The following is a 20,173-nucleotide window of genomic DNA, read 5'->3' on the forward strand; positions in this document are numbered from 1 at the left end:
CCATTAAGTCAAAGGCAATCACTCAGCCGGGTGTGGTGGCACACACTTGTAATCCCCGCGCTTGGGAGGCTGATCGCAAGGAGGATCGCACAGGTTCAAAGCCAGCCTCAGCTACTTAGTGAGGCTCTTAGCAACTTAGTGAGACCCTGTTTCCAAATAAAATATAAAATAGGTCTGGGAATACTGCCCGGAGGTAGAAAGCCTCTGGGTTCCACCACCAGAACCACACACACACACACACAAAAAAAAAAAAAAAAAAAAAAATAGAGGCAATCACTCTAACTCCATTTGTTCATACCATTTTTTCCTCAATTATAATTAAATGTAGCAGACACTTGCTTTTCCCAAATCATGTCTTTAATAGGCAGACCATAATAAATAGCCACAGAAAATAACACAAATGACTATTTTGCCATAGCCTAATATTGCTACCAGCCTCCAAAATTCTACTAGCAATTAGGCCATCAATGCATTTAAATCAAATTAGGTCAAATCACAGAAAACTAAATAGCTATCTACATAGATTTATTTCCTGATACAAATATCTCTATCAGTCAGTGTTCATTAAGGGAAAAATAAACAATTCTGAAACTCTATTATAGAGTTTTCAAATTGGTTATAAAGCTTTTGGCACTATTGAAAGATCAAATGGTATAAATGATACTGGAAAAGCAAAAGAAAGAAAAGGGTTTTAACCCAAAGATGAAGAAGCTGTTACCACAACTGAGGTTGAATTTCTGGAGAGCTGTGATTCCCCCTGCTTCTCTTGGAAAAACATAAGAGCTTTCTATCTTATAAACAAATTAGTGCCTCTGAGCTCTTAAAACACTAGCAGAGGGCGTTTTCACAGTGTAGGGCTCTGTATTCCCACCTACGCTGTGAAAACTTTCACAATGTGTTGGAACACAAAGCTACCCCTAAATTGTTCTCAGTTATCTGCTCATGTGTCCAACTCCTCCATATACCACAGTGGGAATTGAAAAGAAATTATTCTCTCTTTAACCTCCCATCAGGGCCACCTCCAAGCATACCAAAAATATTCGTTTCCAGTGTTTTTGCAGCAATGATAAAGGATGGAAGTGGATAATACAGAGATGAAAGACTGTTAAACACACACACACACACACACACACACACACACACACACACAGAATGCGAGGAGGGGAGAGAGAGAGGGAGAGATTCTTAGCTAGGATTTCATCAAAATCTTATTTCTAAAATATTCAAATAACCACACTAATGTCAATCCAAGACTACCATTTGAGTACTAAAATGATTATGCCCAAGTATTACTAGTGTATTAAAAGTGATTATCAGCTCTGAGTTATATCAAGCATTATTGTGTATTATTGCAATAAGTATGAAGCTCCATTTCTTTAGAAATATGGAGTTTCTTTTTTTTTTTTTTTTTTTTGTTGGTGGTGGTACTGTGGTTCCTGGAAGCCCTTCTACCTCCGGGCTACACTCCCAGACATATTTTTTTATTTGGAAATAGGGTCTCTTAAGCCAGCAGGGCTGGCTCTGAACCAGCGTGATCCTCCTGTCTCTGCCTCCCAAGCGCGGGGATTACAAGCGTGCGCCACCACGCCCAGCTGGAGTTTTATTTTTAACATGAAAATAAATCTTTATTTTCAGTTATTACCCACCAATAAAAGTTAATCTCACAGTTTTAGCCCAACACAAAGTGGAGTAGGAGGCAAATTCACATCTGTAAGATACAACTAATGGGCCAACTTTTCCAAGTTTGGACTATCCTGAAAACTTGCAACATACCAGAGACTGCTGCATGTTCTATACTGACAATGGTTAAGGGTGAGTAGAACTTCTGTTTTTAAAAGCAGGTGCCTTCTATATGTTGCTGGAAATCTAGAGGTTTTCTAAACATCTTCAGAAATGAGTTAGACACTTGAAAGTCTATAAGCACAATGATTTAAGATATGTGTACATTTTGCAAACTCAAAAGGGGTCAATAATCCATATGGACTAAATTAATATTTATCTCTGGGTAGCCAGGTATGTTTGTAAATATAAAACATTAGTATCACCAGTGCAGAACATGCTTAGCAACATAAACCCAAAACACTAGCACAAGCTTATCCATCATTTAAAAAACAATTATCTCTTCCTAAGATGCCAAGATTGATAACTAGACTAATAAATTTCATCCAAATGAATAACTCTTATACTGCATCTCTTTTAGGAGCATATGTGAAAATCAATCATCTGAACATCAGATATGTTTAAGATCATATATATATATATATATATATATATATATATATATATATATACTATATATACCATATATATGGTATATATATTATATATATTATATATTATATATATTATATGTATTATATATTATATATTATATATTATATATTATATATTATATATATTATATGTATTATATATTATATATTATATATTATATATTATATATTATATATTATATATTATATATTATATATTATATGGTACTAAAGCCTGGACATTACCAGACAGAGGTAGAAAAATGAAAATTAAGTGACATAAGTTTTAAAACTTTATGTAAAATTCAATCCCTGCTTAATAAATTTTGCAGAATAAAATATTAAAAAACCTGTTTATTGATTACTTAACAATATATATTTTAATAAGCAATAATGCTCCCATTCAAAGAATCCATTATATTTAATTTTCTAAGAGGAAAATGTTACTTTATCACCATCTGTGGAACATTCGTCTGTCAAATTAAGATCAAATAATAACAATATAGGAAATGCATAAACAGTGGGATTTGGGGCTCATACTTTATGGATGGTGCTGCTGTTCCAACCTTATAAAGCTGTCTGCTTTTAAAATCCCATAATTAAAATGTTTCCCCAATCTTACTATACTAACCAACGCCCTTTGGTTTCTTCAGAACGAGAAGGGTTAAAGGGTTGTTTACAGCTGCAGCATTTTGATTTGGGGGTGTATTATACACAAATTATAGAAATTACTCCAACATGGTGGCAAACAGCTGCACAAAGAGTCGCAGAAGGACCTTAAGAACCCGCTGCCCCTAGTGATGATGTGGCTGACAAGAAGGAGGAAATGCAGCCGTTCGTGGCGCTGAAAAAAGGAGGAATAAGACTTGCTGGAAGAAGACCCGATCAATAACTTCAGGGTTTACGGAAAGTAATTGATGGGAGACCAGAAAGGTGACCACCTCGTGAAAGAAGATTTGAAAAGCCACTTGAAGAAAAGAGTGAAGGAGGAGAATTTTAGTTGAGAGACCAGTTATTGACTGACCCATCCGAGGTCGTGGTGGTCTTGGAAGGGGCCGAGGAGATGGATTTGATTCTTGTGGCAAACGTGAATTTGATAGGCATAGTAGACGTGATAGATCTTCTTTTTCACATGACAGTGGCCTGAAGCATGAGGACAAATGTGGAGGTAGCGGATCACACAGCTGGGAACTGTCAAAGGTGAATTAAGTGACTTAGATCAATCAAATGATTGATTGAGGAAAATGCCTGAAGGTGAAGAACACCCAGTGGCATACACTGAAAATAAGGAGAATGAAGTTGAAGAGGTTAAGGAAGAGGGTTCAAATCAGATGACTTTGAATGAATGGAAAGCTATCCAAAATAAAGACTGGACAAAAGTAGAATTTAATATCTGGTGGTGATGGGCAAGTGCCACGCCCTGCCTCCCTTGGAAGTCTGCAGAAAACAACCAAATCCTTGCCTATCTTCCAGGAACCCTGTCCCAGCGGTTTCAGCGCTCCAACTGAGCCGGTCTGTCTCAGGCAAGGGAAGAAGGGATATTTTTCTTCAAAATCAGAGTGAATAGGCTCATGCTGAAGATTCTGTTATGGACCATCATTTCTGGAAACTATGCTGAAGATTCTGTTATGGACCATCATTTCTGGAAACTAGTAAATGATACAACATCTCAGCTGGAGATCAAATTCGAAGACCTAGGCCACCCAAGACGAGGTGGCAGGGGAGGACCAGCTGGACGTGGGTGTGGTGGACGCCCAAATTGTGGCAGCAGGACTGACAAGTCAAGTGCTTCTGCTCCTGATGTGGATGATCCAGAGGCATTTCCAGCTCTGGCTTAACTGGATGCAATAAGGCAACCCTGGTTCCTTGGGGGACCCTCCTGTTTAAAGCTTTGCATGCTTAAGGACCCCAAACAACTAAGAAATTTAAAAAAAAGACTATCATTCATACCATTCTCACCCAAAGACTGAATTTTAGTTTAGAAATATGGAGTTTTAAGTGGAGAGATAAAGAAGGAAAGAAAGGCTCACCTTAAAACATGTATCTATATAAAGATGCATTTTCAAGAATGACAGCTGCCTAGAAGGATGAATAAAGTGATCTTTCACAGAAATCTAGTCCAGAAAGTTCAGATAAATATCTTTATAGTGATGTGAATTGATAAGACACCAAAGTGGTTGCTCCAGAATTGGTTTCTTTTATGTAGCTTCTTGCTTTTCCTTTCTGTCTTTAGACATGATTGCATGAATAATATTTTTCTCTACTAGGTAATGAGGTTCTCCCATTCTAACTGTAAGGGAAAAAAATAGCTGGTGGAAAAGGATAATCACAATGACATTTAATCCATTCCCAAAGTACTTAAAATTCTGTGAAATAAAAAGTTTTGTGAAGAGGTGATCTTTCTTTTTCCAGAGAATTCCTTTTAGTTCATAAGTTTGGGATGTACCGATGGAAACTGCCTGCACCTGTGACGCTGGAGCTTTCACAGTAAGACTTATAGTTTGGGGAAGGGAGTATTATTCCAGTGTAGTTTAAGGAGTTAAGTTGTGGCTTCGAATTGCTATCACGGAATGACTAGTACATCAGAAAGGCAGAAACAAAGAAGCTTTTAGGTGTTTTGTCTTAAATGTTCTCTGTATAGCTTGTTCATTCCAAATAACACTGACCCAAGCCTTAACTGTGTTTGATGACTGACAAAATCAAGCAAAAAATAATGTAATACTCACTATGGTCCAGGTCTATTATGTTTTTATTGATATAATGGAAATAGAGGGGGTTTTTTAGTATTTGGCATTAAACACAGAAGCAATTTATTTCACATCATCAACCCTATTTTTATATTTATATTTTTATTTATTTATTTATTTATTTATTTATTTATTTATTTATTTTTGCAGTACTGGGGATGGAGCCAAGGATCATTTTACCTCTGAGCTACACCCCCAGTCCTATTTTTTATTCTTTATTTTGAAACAAGGTCTTGCTGAGGTACAAAGGGCCTAAGAAGCTGAGGACGTCCATGAACTGTGATCCTTTTGTCTCACCTTCCCAAATGCTGGGATTACAAGCAGTAGGTTGATGAAAGTGTTGGTAAATTGCTAAGGCTGGTCTCAAACTTGAGATCCTTCTGTCTCAGTCTCCTAAGTACTAGGATTACAGGAATGCACCACCACAGTGATGAAAATAATTTTGATAATATAATATACTTCTACATTATTGTTGGTATTTTCTAAATTTATCATGTATGGAGCTACTTTTGTAAACAAATTATCTTTGAAATTTTGGAAATAGTAGAAGACATAAGATGCAGAACTAAAAGTATTAAATTTGGATGTGCTGTGTAATATCTCTGTGTGAGAGCTGGGATTTTTTTCTTCTTTGCTTTTGAGCCTAGAATGATAAAAAAAAAAAACATATGTTTATGAGGTTTTAGGTTAAGCTCTATAATGATCTATTTCTTCAATGCTTGGCCATGGGATTTATTGCCACTAGTTTAGCAAAAACTAACTTGATTATTGGTTTTCCCTTCATTACTATTCTTTCGGCTTTTCTTGTTTATAAAATGATGCCAGAAGAGAAGGGACTTACAAAGTGAGCCAGACACATCAAGAATCTAGTCAAATACTATCAAATACAACCAAACAGCACATTTATATCCAACAGCTAATTTAATAGATGCTGCTAAAGTTTCAAGGAGCATACGAATTAAATGTAAAGCAGGTTCAACATTCTGAAATAGGTTTTAGTAAAAAAGTGGTAATAAATGTCAAATTCAAGTGGTACATAAATGAAAATAAAGTAGAAGCAAGCAACTGTAGACTATTAGGAGGCTTCATGCATAAAATGATATCTTTTATAATGGTATAAAAATAAAGCATTTTTAAAATGATGAGTATTCTTAAAAACATGTTGAGTCTTAGAAGTGAAAGCTAGAGAGTAAAAAGTTAAGGACAGAAAAAAGAAATGTTCTAATGAATTCTGAAGAAAATGAGTAGAGGTATTTATCAAAAGAGTAATCAAAATATAAAAAAACAATTTTTCTTTGAGGTAAAGGAAAGGAGAAAAACATATGGAAATGTTTAAGAAAATGGGCAATTTTTCAACAAATAATTGAATGCTTAGTGAATGAGTTTCCACTTGAGATATGTAGATAGATATGGTCATATAACATGAACCAAATCTCTTTTATAAATATTATTGTATTTATTCCTTTCTTAGTAGGTGAAATTTTATTATGTACAAAGTTCGTGTCATATTTATTAATCTAATAAGTTTTGAGAAGCAAAGCATTAACTCATACTTACTAGAATGTCTCTTGGACACTGTGCCTACCATGGGAAGGTAGGTTAACAAAAGGCCAGAGCTTTCACATTATTCTTCATATTAAAAAAGTCTCAGTATCCTTCATATTAAATAAATTATAATACCCTTTGCTATAATAGAACCAATCTGAATAAATATGAGAGTAAATTTAGAATTGAGCTTTCTATCATATAAATAAATAATATTGTACTATTCTCATTTTCAGCAGTCATACTTTTCAAATTTTTTGTGCTTTGAAACAGAGTTGGGCAACATTTATTTTTCTCCACACGTATGAGCAAAATTATTTTGTTTATTATTCAAAAAGTACTGATTTGTTTAAAGTAAGAATGCATCAGTAATAACTCAAAATCTCATGAAATGAGAACATATTTCCTTATGATATATTAACTACAAAGTTCTCACAATTTTAACTTAGTTGCATAACTGTGAAGTAGCAACATTGCCATCAGCCTATACAGAAGGAAATTAGAACTCAAAGATTAAGTAACTTGTGCCAAAATTATATGTCTAATAAAGTGAGAGTTGGTACTTGAATTAGATCTTATTCTAAGCTCAGTATTAATTCTGCCCATACTATATGTTCATAACTATATGACAAAGACAAATAGTTGTCTTTCTATTCTATCTTTAGACTCCAATTCAATTTCCATGGTAATAATAAAACTAGTGAATAAGGAGACCTCTATTTTCAACTGAGAAAAAAATGTATTTTTCCTTCAGAAATAAAGATTTGTGTAAGATTTGTAGTACAGATCCAGCTAGTCTCCCGGTTTGATTAAAATCTCATAATATTCTACCTCAAATCATTTGGAACTTTGGATATTATGATTTCTACGATTTTTCAAGTCACAAATTAAAATGTTAATTTAAATTTGCATGCTAATTTTGTATATTATACTTCTTTTTGGAAATAGAAAACTTTGTTTTTTGGTAAATTATATACATAATCACTAAGTTTTATCCTGGAGGAAAATAAATTAATTGTGCTCAGGATTAACCTTCAGGTGGAATTTGTTGCACATATATGGTATACAATTAATTAATAGATATATCTCTTATTATAGGAATGTAAAAAGACAATAACAGTTATTCATAAAACATTTGAAAAGGTCACCAATATGGAAAACTTTTAAGTTCTGCTAGTGACCCACTAAGAATGCAAAAATATACTTTTTCTTTTTCCACACCCGTTTCTTAGAAACAGTAACCAATATTACTTTTACTCATTACCAAAACATGTGTATTTAACTGGAGATTGATGGTGAAAACATTTATTCTTATAAAGCACCTTGAATTTATCCAATTTGCAATTAAATAGATGACTAATGACATTATCATTGAACAGCAACATTTTAAAATAAGATATGAAAGTCAGCTTTTTTTTTTTTTTTTGCTGGTACTGGCTATGGAAGCCAGGGGCCTTTTACCTCCGGGCTACACTCCCAGACCTATTTTAGATTTTATTTGGAAACAGGGTCTCTTAAGCCAGCTGAGGCTGGCTTTGAACCCCCACGAGCCTGTCTCAGCCTCCCAAGCCCCACCACGCCCTGCTCAAAAGTCAACATTTTTGACATCAAAGCCATTTCAATGTGGCTATGTAGATGGAGGCTGAAGTCCAGCCCAGTGGTGGAACCTGGCTTGGGATGCACAAGGCCCTGGAGTTCTAGCTCAGTACTGTATGTTCTCTCTCCCTTCTATTTATTTATTTATTTATTTAGGCATTGGGGATTGAACCCAAAATTGTTCTACCTCTGGGCTACACTCTCAGCCATTCTTATTCTTATTAATTTGTTTATTTATTTATGTGGTATTGGGGTTCCTGGAAACCTATCTACCTCCGGGCTACACTCCCAGACCTATTTTTTTATATTTTTTTATTCAGAAACAGGGTCTCTTAAGCCAGCACGGCTGGCTTCGAACCTGCGTGATCCTCCTGTCTCCACCTCCCAAGCACGGGGATTACAAGCCTGGCCACCACGCCAGCCTATCTTCTTATTTTTTAAATTCTGAGACAGTCTCACTGACTCATTTTTTAGACAGAGTTACCACTTCATGGCCTCCAACTTTTGATCCTCTTGTTTCGGCTTCCCAAGTACTGGAATTAAAGGCATGTGCCACTACGCACAGGTTCAATTTTGTTTTTTGAAAAAAATAAAATAAATAAGACCCCTACAAAGTGATGGCTTTGTTATGTTAGGCTCCTTTGACTAAGCATATTTCTCTTACTCATAAACATAAATTTTAGCAATTAACAGAAGATAAGAGCTAGCTGAACATTTTTCCCTTTCCCACACAAAAAATATTTCATCTTTAATCTTTTATCACTCACATTAAATGACAAATATTATTTTACCTTTAAAATTGTCATATTTATACTTTTATGATAATAAAAATTATGTACTCTATCATCTAGAGAGCCGAGTTTTCATAGCATATTTCTCTCTATAGCTGTCTTTTGTACCTTATTTAACCTAAAGTTGTAAATGTGTGTTACGCTGCCAACAACGACTCTGATATCAGTTTCTGAATAACACATTATTTTTTCACTTTTTGTTGCATAATAAGACTCGATATTTCAGTATTATATAAATATTTATTTTAGTAATTAGAATGTTATCTTGCTAAAAATTAGCAATTTAAGTTTACATTATACTAAAGCTTATTGGCGCAAGTCTTTTCCTTCCTTCTAAGCATAAGATTTCATGCTTAAGAATAAAACTAGAATTTTAAATATATGCATTTGGGCTGGGTGTGTTGGCACATACCTGTAAACCCAATACTTGAGAAGCTGAGACAGGAGGATTACAGATTAAAGGACAGCTTTGGCAACCTAGTGAGAGCCTAACAAGACCCTGTTTCAAAATTTAAAAATTAAAAGCAACAGGTTTTTCAACCTATTAATACCTTTTATTCTCCTTCTTTTCTTTATTCTTAACTTTCCTCATGATTTTTCTCTGACATTGTCCTTTCTCACAAAATACTATTTTATTCCACTTTCTTATTGTATAATGTTTATGCTATTATAAAATCTTTATTTTGTCATGTTTGTATAATATTTTTTACATGTCACATGACTCGTTCATTTCACACAAAGAATATTTATATCTGCCATTGAAATTAGGTTCTCATATTTTAGAACTTGAGTAGGGAATTGTTTCCTCCTATTTGACTTCTTGAACTTATAGTATTACTTCAACCATTACTTTACTAGAGTATTTATCCACAGTTAAGAAAAACAACTCTATTAGATTTTTCTAATGTTATCAGACATGTCATCACTGAAACTTCAGGAAAGAAAGTGAAGGGAGATAAAGGTCTTAAGATTCTCACACATTATTTTCACTCACACCCTTTTTCTCTATCCCCACCCACCAATATGCCCCTCATCACAGAGTGCCTTTAAAAAAAAAAAGGTAACTAGTTATGAAAGAACCAAAATATAGCCCTGTACTATCACAAGGAAACAAATGTGAGAAAAGATAAGAAAATTCAATGAGAAGCAATAGAAAGAACCAGAGAAAACAAGTCATCTAAGCAACAGAATAGCAAATAAGAAAACATACCCAACAGGAGGAAGCAGGCACAGCACTTAAGGGAGGAGGGTTAATGACACTAAGGCCAGCTAGGTTTCTAAATTTGGAAATGATTTTTCATGAAGTAAATTTTATTTTTTTATTTTTATTGATGCATTGTAATCATACATCTTAATAGGGTACAAGATGGTAGAGGCATACATGCACACATCACTCATTTAGTCCTTCCCCAATTCCCACCCCATTCCCTCCTACCTACCTCCTTCTCATGTTTGCCTTAGTGATTGACTTTAAAATGTTTGTGAATATATATCATGTACATTAAGAAATTTCCCTCTTTCCTCCTCCCATCACTCTGTTAGTTTGTTGTATTTGTTCATCTATGGTTTCTTCTTCCTCGTCTAGAGTTCCTCTACGACCCTTTTTCTCCCAAGTGTTCACATATTAGGGAGAGCATCCGATTTCTTATTTTTTGTGACTGACTAATCTCACTTAGAATAATGTTCTCCAGTTCCACACATTTCCCTATAAATGATATAATTTTGTTTTTCTTTATGGCTGAGTAAAATTCCATATACAATAGTTTTGTAATTCATTCATCTGTGGATGGACATCTTGGCTGTTCCCATAGTTTGGCAAAGGTGAATTGTGCAGCTATAAACATAGATATGCGTGCAATAGTTTGGTAGTTTGGTTTCCATTTTTTGGGTAGATACCAAGAAATGATATTACTGGCTCATATGGTAATTCATTCCCATTCTTCTGAGGATTTTCCATACTGTTTTCAAAAGTGGTTGCACTAATTTACAATCCCACTAACAATATATTAGAGTTCTCACTTTTCCACATCCTCACTAGCATTTTTTATTGTTTGTGTTTACCCAAACAAACATTATGAATAAGTTCTTTGCATCTCACAAGTTTTCACTGTCCCTATGCTGTATTAATTTCTTTATAAATATTGTCTTTCAATTTGTAACATGCTCAAAAGTGCTACCCACAACACTTGCCTTAATTAAACACCAGACTGCAGTTTTCCTTGAAGCCCTCCATCCCACTCCTATCCTAGGAAAATTGTCATATTGTGACATTCTACAAACACAGGGATAGAGGAGTTGCCTCAGCAAAAAATGTTAGTTCTTAGCTGGGCATGGTGGTACACATCAGTAATCCTCATACTTAAGAGACTGAGCAAGAAGATCACAAGTTCAAGGTCAACATCAGCAATTTACATTGATGTAATTGTAATGTAAGCCCTTGACATTTGTGAGATTGTTTTATAAAAAATAAGGCTGAAAGGGTAGTTCAGAAGTAGAATGCCTCTGGATTTAATCCCTAACACACACACACACACGCACACACATACACACATAGTGAGAGAGCGAGAGCGAGAGTGAGAGAGAGAGAGAAACTATCGCTTCTCCAACCCATACCCAGGGAGTCTAGCAAAGGCCAGATTGAAATGCCCTGGTTATCTTCTCACTATATCTATGTTCAAAGGACATACCCTCCTCATTCTCAGCAGTCCTGCTATCTAGAGTGTCTTCTTCATTATTCTCATTATTCTTTCCTCTTTTTTATGAACTGAATAAAGAAAATACAAAATGAACTCCCAGTTTTATGATTTGCTATAGTATAGTCCCATCTGTTTCCTTCTCAAAATCAAGCACCTTCAATTTTCTACATGAATTGGCTATACTTCCTTTTCCTTACTTTATGTCTTCATGATTTCAGTCCAACTTCTTCCCCTGTTACAAAAAAACTACTTTAGTCCAATTGCTATTGACCACCTGGATTCAAGATGCAATGAACACATTGAATCCCTTCCCTCATTTTACTTCCCCAGGTCTCTTTTCAGGCCTCATGGTGTCATCTTGATTTCTAAGATGCTAATCTCTATTATTTGTTTGTTGTTGCTTTTCTGCTTAATGTAATCTGTATTTATTTTTCTCTGTCCATTCTTTGTTTTTATATTCTTATTGGTGCAGTACAGTCTCAAATCATAATGTATTTCATAGTGACAGTGACACACATGCACACACTACTTGGTGAGTACCCTGGCTCCCTCTCCACTCTCCCTTTTCCCTATACAGGATATGGAGAGAGGAATTGGTATTCTCACCTATATAATGTAAGCAGAAGTATTTCCTTCATTAATTCTCCCTTTTTCCTGAAAACCACCTCCCTTGTTCTACCAGAATTTTTCTTCTACTATCTAACACCCCACTTATGTTCCAATTACTCCCTAACTCCCACATATGACCCTTCACTTTCTGTGACTAGCTAATCTCACTTAACATAACGCTGTCCAGGTCCAGCCATTTTCTTGCAAACAACATAACTGTGTTCTTCTTTATTGGTGAAAATTTTTTGTTTATATTTCCCATAATTTTGTCATCCATTCATTTGTTGATGGACATTTAGGTTGGTTCCCTAACTTGGCTATTGTAAGTTACATTGCTAGAAACAAAGATATGTATATAATATATTACTATAAAATTCTGACTTCAATTCCTTTGGTAAGATACCCAGGAGTGGTATAACTTGTTCATATGGTAGATTCATTCCCAGTTGTGTTTTGTTTTCTTGTTAGTTTTCTTTTCTTTTCTGTGTTCATGTTCTCTCCCTTCTCCCCCCCTTCTCTCCCCCACCCCCCCTCTCTCTCTCTCTCACTGACCTCTACCCTTCACAAGGGTAGAAATCAATCACAATCTCAATATCTCTCTATCCCCCCCCCAACCCCTGTATGTGTGTGTAATTAGGGATTTAACCCAGGGGCATGCCACCTTCAAGCTATACCTCCAGCCTATTTTTTATTCTTTAATTTGAAACAAGATCTCACTAAGTTGCAGAGAGCCTCACTAAGTATATGAGGCTGGCTCTGAACCTGCAATCCTCCTCCTTTCTCAGCCCTCCAAGTAACCAAGTACTGGGATTACAACCATGTGCCACCACACCTGGCTTTGTTCCCAGTTTCTTGAGGAATCTCCCCATTGATTTCCATAGTGGTGGTACTAATTCTCAATTCAATCAATAGTCTTTTCAACAAATGGCACTAGGAAAACTGGTTATCCATTTGTAGAAAAATTAAATTCCTGCACAAGAATCAACTCAAGATGAATCAAAGACCTGAAAATTAGATCAGAGACTTTGAAATTACAAAAGGAGGGCACAGGTCTAACACTCCAACAGATAAGCACAGGTAAAACCTTCCTCAATAAGACTCCCAAAGCTCAGGAAATTAAAACAAGAACGAACAAATAGGATGGCATTAAACTAAAAAGGTTTTGTTCATCAAAGTAAACTACCAAGAGTCAAAAGAGAAAGCCTATAGAATGGGAGAAGATTTTTTGCCAGCTATTTCTATTAGATAGAGGACTAATATCTAAAATATACAAAGAACTTAAAAGAGTTAAACATTAAAAGGATTAATAACCCAATCAAGTAATTAGCCAGTGTCTGTTAATTATTAACATTTTCTCTGTCTTTAACCAAAACCTGTATGTTAATTATGCCATGTGTTAACAGGCATGGCATGGAAGGTGAGATTGGCTATTGAGATTGTTAGGTTTGGCTTTGAAGATTTTTAATGACTACAACAGGTTAACTGATGGGCACAGAAACCAAGCAGCCATATGAGAATGCAGACTGAGAGGAAGGATGTAAATGGCTTGATAAACTGAAGCCATTAGGTGTGAAGAGTATAAGTATGAAAAACTACAAAGTCACAGACATGGCACAAAAAAAGAGAATAAAGATGCTAAGCAGTAAATACCAGAATTTTGGAAATATCAAGCTATGTCTCAATTATTTTAAAAAAACCACTTTTTCAAGGACCTTTGTATAACTCCGCTTTAATATAATAAATGTAAGAAATAAGCTTTGTTGTGTATATGCAGTTTTCCAACATTTATGTCGATCTTTTCAACAAACATATAATCTCCTAAATTAAATGAGATTTGCCTTTTTAAAAACAAAAAGAAAAAAAGCTTAATTATGACTGTCCATATGTTTTAGGTATCAAAAAAAGTTGCCAACTAATGCTTTATTTGCATAAAAAAGTCATAAACCTTCTAAGAAATGAAAATATGTGTTTTTACAAAAACTGTCACCAATTAACACTAAGTGACAATCTTTCAACATAGATTTCTTTAATTCACCAAAGAAAAATGACTGAAAAACCAACTAACTCCCATAGTTTCCTTCTTCTAAATGACATGGAAATCTGCACACCCAGCTTTAACTTTATAAGCTGAAAAGTACATGTTATCTTCACTCTTTTCACTTAACAGAAAATAACTAATACTTCTGCTATAGTCAAGTATTAAAGCAATACTATAAACTCCAATTTTCACCATGAAAATCTTGCTTCAAAGTACCAATATATTAAGGCCCAATACCATGCAACCAATATAATTCTTAAAGCTTTGCATTAATAATTATGGTAGAGAGCTGGGTATGTTGTCACATGCTTCTGATCCCAGTACATGGGAGGCTGAGACAGAAAGATCACAGGTTGATGGCCAGACTCAGCAACTTAGTAAGGCCTCCCCAATTTAGTGAAACCCTGTTTAAAAATAAAAAATAAGTCTAGCAATGTAGCTTAGAGAAAAAAATTTCTCTGAGTTAAATCCTTGGTACCACACAAAATATTTATGAAAGTTAACAAAATTCTAAAAGTATTTTGAAATTATATATCTTACAGCTGATTAAATTTTTCCATGAGTAATCTCTGTGTACATATTCAGATACAAATAATAAACACAAGCGAATCTCTCTTTGTTTATATACTTGAAATAATCAAGGAACAAACACTTCTATTGAATACTAATTTAATTGTATACATATGTGATATCCTTCTACATTACACAACTGGGTGGGCTCAGCAAATAATACAATAAGTTGTAATCATTTTATCTGTCTGCTCCTAGTCACTGAGCCAATGTTTTTCTTTTTCCATGAGAACTCTCTGTCCTAGTAGAGCACCAAATATCCTCATCTGTGTGTACTGATACACGCAGCATCTACAGCGTAGGCATATTATCTCTACTCAGAGAAAACAACACAAAGTTTATATCTTCCAAAAATAAACAGTACAATTCTTGGTCCCAGCCACTGTGTCTGTGGTGTTTAGGATGCCTGTCCTCAGCTGGTCATTGACATCTGAACAAATCCTTCTAAAGCACTGAAACTTTGGATGCTGAAACAGAGAACTTACGTATCCTAGGTTTCTGGAAGAAATGTTTTGCCAGCACAACTTTACAGCGAGCCCCTGTATACGTTGATTTGAACTGCTCTTATCTTTCCACTCCTCATACCACCTGTGGGAGAATGGGGTGTTCATTTTATGATTCCAGGTTCCTCAATATCTCAGGAAAAACCCGCCTCCAAGCTTTGTTTTGTTTTTTAAGTATCAATACCATTTTGTAGCATTAAAATACAAAATAGGAAAATTTTAACAAAAGATATGTAAGACCCAGGCATAGAAGACTATAAAATGTTACTGAAATGAAAGTTTTGTCTCCTTTTTAAATATGCATTTATTAGTGCCATGTAATTATACACCATAGTGATGTTCAATGTGACACAAACACAGCAATTTGCATGATTCCCTCCACATCCCACCCCTTCCTCCCTCCCTGTGCATGTTACTGAGATTGCTAGTGGTACCTTCATATAAGAATATAGCATTATTTTAACCATTTCCTTCATCAAGTCTCTTTTCCCCCTTCATGCCCCTTTTCCTCAATCCCCTTCTATTTTTATACTTGGTTCTCTCATTTAAGTAAAATTTTGTTTGTCTCCTATTTTCTCTATAGTTCCCACTTGACTTTATGAGACTGGATGATCTCACTAAGCATAATATTCTCTAAATGACATAATGTGTCTCCAAGCTTTTATATGCTTTACACTTCCCTCCACTTCCCAAACCTCTCTTTCCATATTCATTAAAAACTACCTCATAACTATTTAGTTTTTTAAAACTTTCATATATTTTTGTTATCTGCTTCATTTTAATTTTGTCTTCCTAAAATAACATATAAACCTAGGAATAAAATCTAGAGTTAGAAAATATTCAAACACTACATTTTAGAAAAGATAAATTTGGCATTTATTTTCAAGAAAAAAATTTGGAATACCAGCTAAAGGTTTGTTTTATTTGCCCTTTGATTATTAAATAAAAATTATCATACATTTGAATGCTTATCCCAATTGGTTAGGAGTTAGTCATCCTTCAGTATCTATATTATGAAGATGGTATAAAAATTAGTAAACCTATATGACTTTTAGGAATAAAAATGTTAAAAAATAAATTTAAAATATATATTCTGGCAAATAAAAGTTACTTTACAAATATAAATTTTTAGTTCACATTATCTCCTACTCACCAAAATGAAACAAAGTGGTTGCATGTTTCATGTTCAATTTGCTTTAATAATCTAAATGGATGTCAAGGAATTCAATTAATCAAATTATCTGTTCAATAATTCTATAAACCTTAGTGAGTACAAGTTGTAACCAGCAAGCATCTGAAAATGCATATCCCTGGGCCAGGCCCATAGAAATCAGAGAAGCCTGTGTCCTGCCAGAGCAGCAACTCTTCATTTCTGAAAAAATTACATAGTAGTTGTTCTATAGATGTCCAAGGACCTCAATCAGAAAATTAGACAGAAATGCCAAGAAATTTTTCTACTACAGAACATATTCTTTAGTTTTATTGTGTTCAGCAATATACCCAAACCTCAGAAATAAAACTTAAAAGTAATAAGTCAAGCATACTTGTAGATGAAAAGGACAGAGACGTGTGTGTGGTTTGCTATTAATTAAGCCCTAAATTTCTAACAACAGGATTTTATTTGAAAAAAGATATAGATGAAAGGATTATATAGCACAATGACACATAGTATACAACGAAGTCCAAACCTGAATATAGTTAAGAAATAACTATATCCTATGCACAACAAATACTCTTGAATTAAATTAACTTTGTATCGAGTGAGGAAGTCATGAATAAAAATGATCTGGACTTCAAATAGCTGAATGGGTTTTGTTGTAAAAAAAAAAAAAAGCAAATGCAAACTACAGGATCAATATGAAGAAAGAGATAGAAGTGGAAGGTTTTCCAGAGGAGCTATAAAAAGACAGAAGAAAGTGCTAAGGCTCAGAGGAGGGAAAGTCAATATTCTGTGTGAATTTGAAATCATCTAAGCAGGAAGGAAGCTTGCTAATCAGAAATAGTATTAGGAGTCATTAAAGAGATCACACAGAGTATACACTTCCATATCTAAAATGATAACACCGTAACTGTGTGTGTGTGTGTGTGTGTGTGTGTGTGTGTGTGTGTGTGTATTGCTCAGAACTGAATTTAGATCCCCATCCATGCTAGGTCAGCGCTCTACCACCAAGCACCTCACAGCTCCAATTGCCATTGTTTTTCAATTTTATATTTTATAATCAATTTTAAAAACCAGAGTAATTCATATTAAATTTAGCATTTTTCCAAAATTCTCTTGGTATTTTATTGCTCTTAATCTACATTAAAATGCAGAAATGAAATATCACGGTATAAAAACAATCAATGTGTAAATAATGTGATTTATAAAAGATTTAGAAGATATCAACTTACTATATAAGAATGTAAAACAAATCAATTCATTGTTTTGCTGTTGGCCACAAAATTTTAAACTTGTACAGTTCTCTAATCTATATGAGTCACTGCTGCTGTTAAAGTTTCCTTGTAAACCAATTGTGGTTTTATGGCATTTCTTGGTCATATTTTAGTTACAACTACAGACCTATTGATATTCACTCTGTGTCCATGTCTACTGAAGCAATAAGAGTACAGAAACGCCAGTCTTGGAGAGCCCAGGAGGTCCAGTCCTGTTGGCAAGTGGCAGGCCAAGCCCCCGGATGTGTGCCTCCTTTCATCGACAGCTCCTGATCCAGGCTGGCTCTGGAGCAGCTGGATCATTTGAATAGACTGCATCCTTTTTCTAAAACAGAGACTCACACTGAATACCATTATGTGTCTTATCACAGTGCATCTTTTTCCTAACTACTTGCTCAGTACGTTAATAACAAGGGATTTTTTTAGTATCAAATCACTCCGTTTTTAGGAGCTTGCTTATCTAAATTCTAAATATTAATTATCCTTAGACTTTATATATGATTCTATAATAAAAAAAGCCATTGGGTTGTATGTAGAAAAATAAAACCCAAAAAATTAGTCCTCAAAAGATCTAATTTCTTTTTTATTTTATTTATTTTATTATTGGTGCACTGTATTCATACATAATAATGGGATAAAAACTTGTGTAGACATACATTCACTCATCGCCCAGTTAGCCCCTACCCAATTCCCACCCCATTCCCTACCCATCCCTCCTTCCCTTGCTTGGCTTAGTGGTTGGCATCTAATATTATAGCAATTTATCCAAAATTAATAATGATAATCTCACATAACAGATTCGTTTGTCTGATATCAAACTTTTGATCACTTAGAGATAACATTTAAGTATTTCTTTTTGCTTTCTTTCTTACCAGAGGATATATATATATATATATATATATATATATATATATATATTTTTTTTTTTTTTTTTTTTTTTTGGTAAGGTAAAACTATCGTACATTTTTTTTTCAGAAAAAATCTATACAAAGGGCCAATAGATACATGAAAAGATGTTCTACATCACTGGCCATCAGGGAGATGCAAATCAAAACTACCCTGAGATTCCATCTAACCCCAGTCAGAGTGGCAAGCATAAAGAAATCAAATAACAACAAATGTTGGCGAGGATGTGGGGAAAGAGGAACTCTTTTACACTGTTGGTGGGAATGCAAACTAGTTCAGCCACTATGGAGATCTGTGTGGAGATTCCTAAGAAAGGTGGGAATAGATCCACCATATGATCCAGCTCTACCACTCCTGGGTATCTTTCCAAAGGGGTTGAATTCAGAGAACTAGAGCAACATATGCATACCTATGTTCATAGCAGCACAATTCGTAATAGCCAAAATATGGAACCAAGCCAGATCTCCATCAACAGATGAATGGATAGCAAAACTTTGGGAAATACACACAATGGAATTCTATTCAGCCATAAAGAAGAACAAAATTATATCATTTGCAAGAAGATGGAAAGTCCTAGAGAACATTATGTTAAGTGAGATCAGCCAAGCACAGAAGGAGAAGGTACATATGTTTCCTCTAATATGCCCAAACTAGGGAACACAGAGGATACCAGTGGGACTCCAGATATGGAGGGGAAATATCAGCAAAGTTTTAATGAAAAGATAGGAGAGGAGGAAGGCTATTCTTGATTAATGGGGGTCTACATCCGAATATGTGTAAAATTATGAATATGACATGGTTACCCTGGACAACCATTGGTAGGAGGGGAAGGGAAAACGGGGGCGGGGGGGAGAGGGCACCAAATATAGTTTAAATGTATACCATTTATGTTCAATAAAAATTTTGTTTAAAAAGTCTATCCTAACATAAAATATGAACTCTAAATACCCAAAACAATCTCGAAAAAGAACAAAGCTAGAAGATGTACATTTTCTGATTTCAAACCTTACAGAGCTACAATAATTGAAACAGTGTAGTACTGCTATAAAGGCAGATATATAAACCAGTGGAGTAAAATAAAAAGCCTAGAAAGAAATTCTTCCATATATGGTCAAGTTATTTTTGACAAAGTTTCCAAGAACATTTGGTGAAGGAAAAAATAATATTTTCACTAAATATTGTTGAAAAAGTAATAATTACATGAAAAAGAATAAAATTGGACCTTTACCTAACACCATATAAAAATATTAACTCAAAATACATAAAAGACCTAAATGTAAGTCTTAAGAATATAAACTTTTAGAAGAAAACCTGGGCCATAACACTTTACAACATTGAAATTGGCAGTGATTTCTTGGATATGATTTCAAAGGCACAGGCAACAACAGAATAAACAAACTTCCTAAAAAATAAATAAATATTGTACAATGTAAACAGAGTTAAAAGTTACTGATAGAATGGGATAAAATATTCCCAAATGCTATATC

At 34.4% G+C, this 20,173-nt stretch overlaps 1 pseudogene across 1 annotated transcript in view; it reads left to right on the plus strand.

Annotated features, from left to right (window-relative positions):
• The window catches only part of LOC308258705 (SERPINE1 mRNA-binding protein 1-like), a 36,665-nt pseudogene extending 33,010 nt beyond the window's left edge, over positions 1-3,655 (plus strand). The window contains exon 2 of the transcript in view: positions 2,978-3,655. The product of the transcript in view is annotated as an SERPINE1 mRNA-binding protein 1-like (transcript). The remainder of the gene's footprint in view (positions 1-2,977) is intronic.
• Positions 3,656-20,173: the final 16,518 nt, after the last annotated feature.

This window comes from Muscardinus avellanarius, assembly GCF_963383645.1.
Source record: "Muscardinus avellanarius genome assembly, chromosome: 2".
In the NCBI taxonomy this organism is placed as follows: Eukaryota; Metazoa; Chordata; class Mammalia; order Rodentia; family Gliridae; genus Muscardinus; species Muscardinus avellanarius.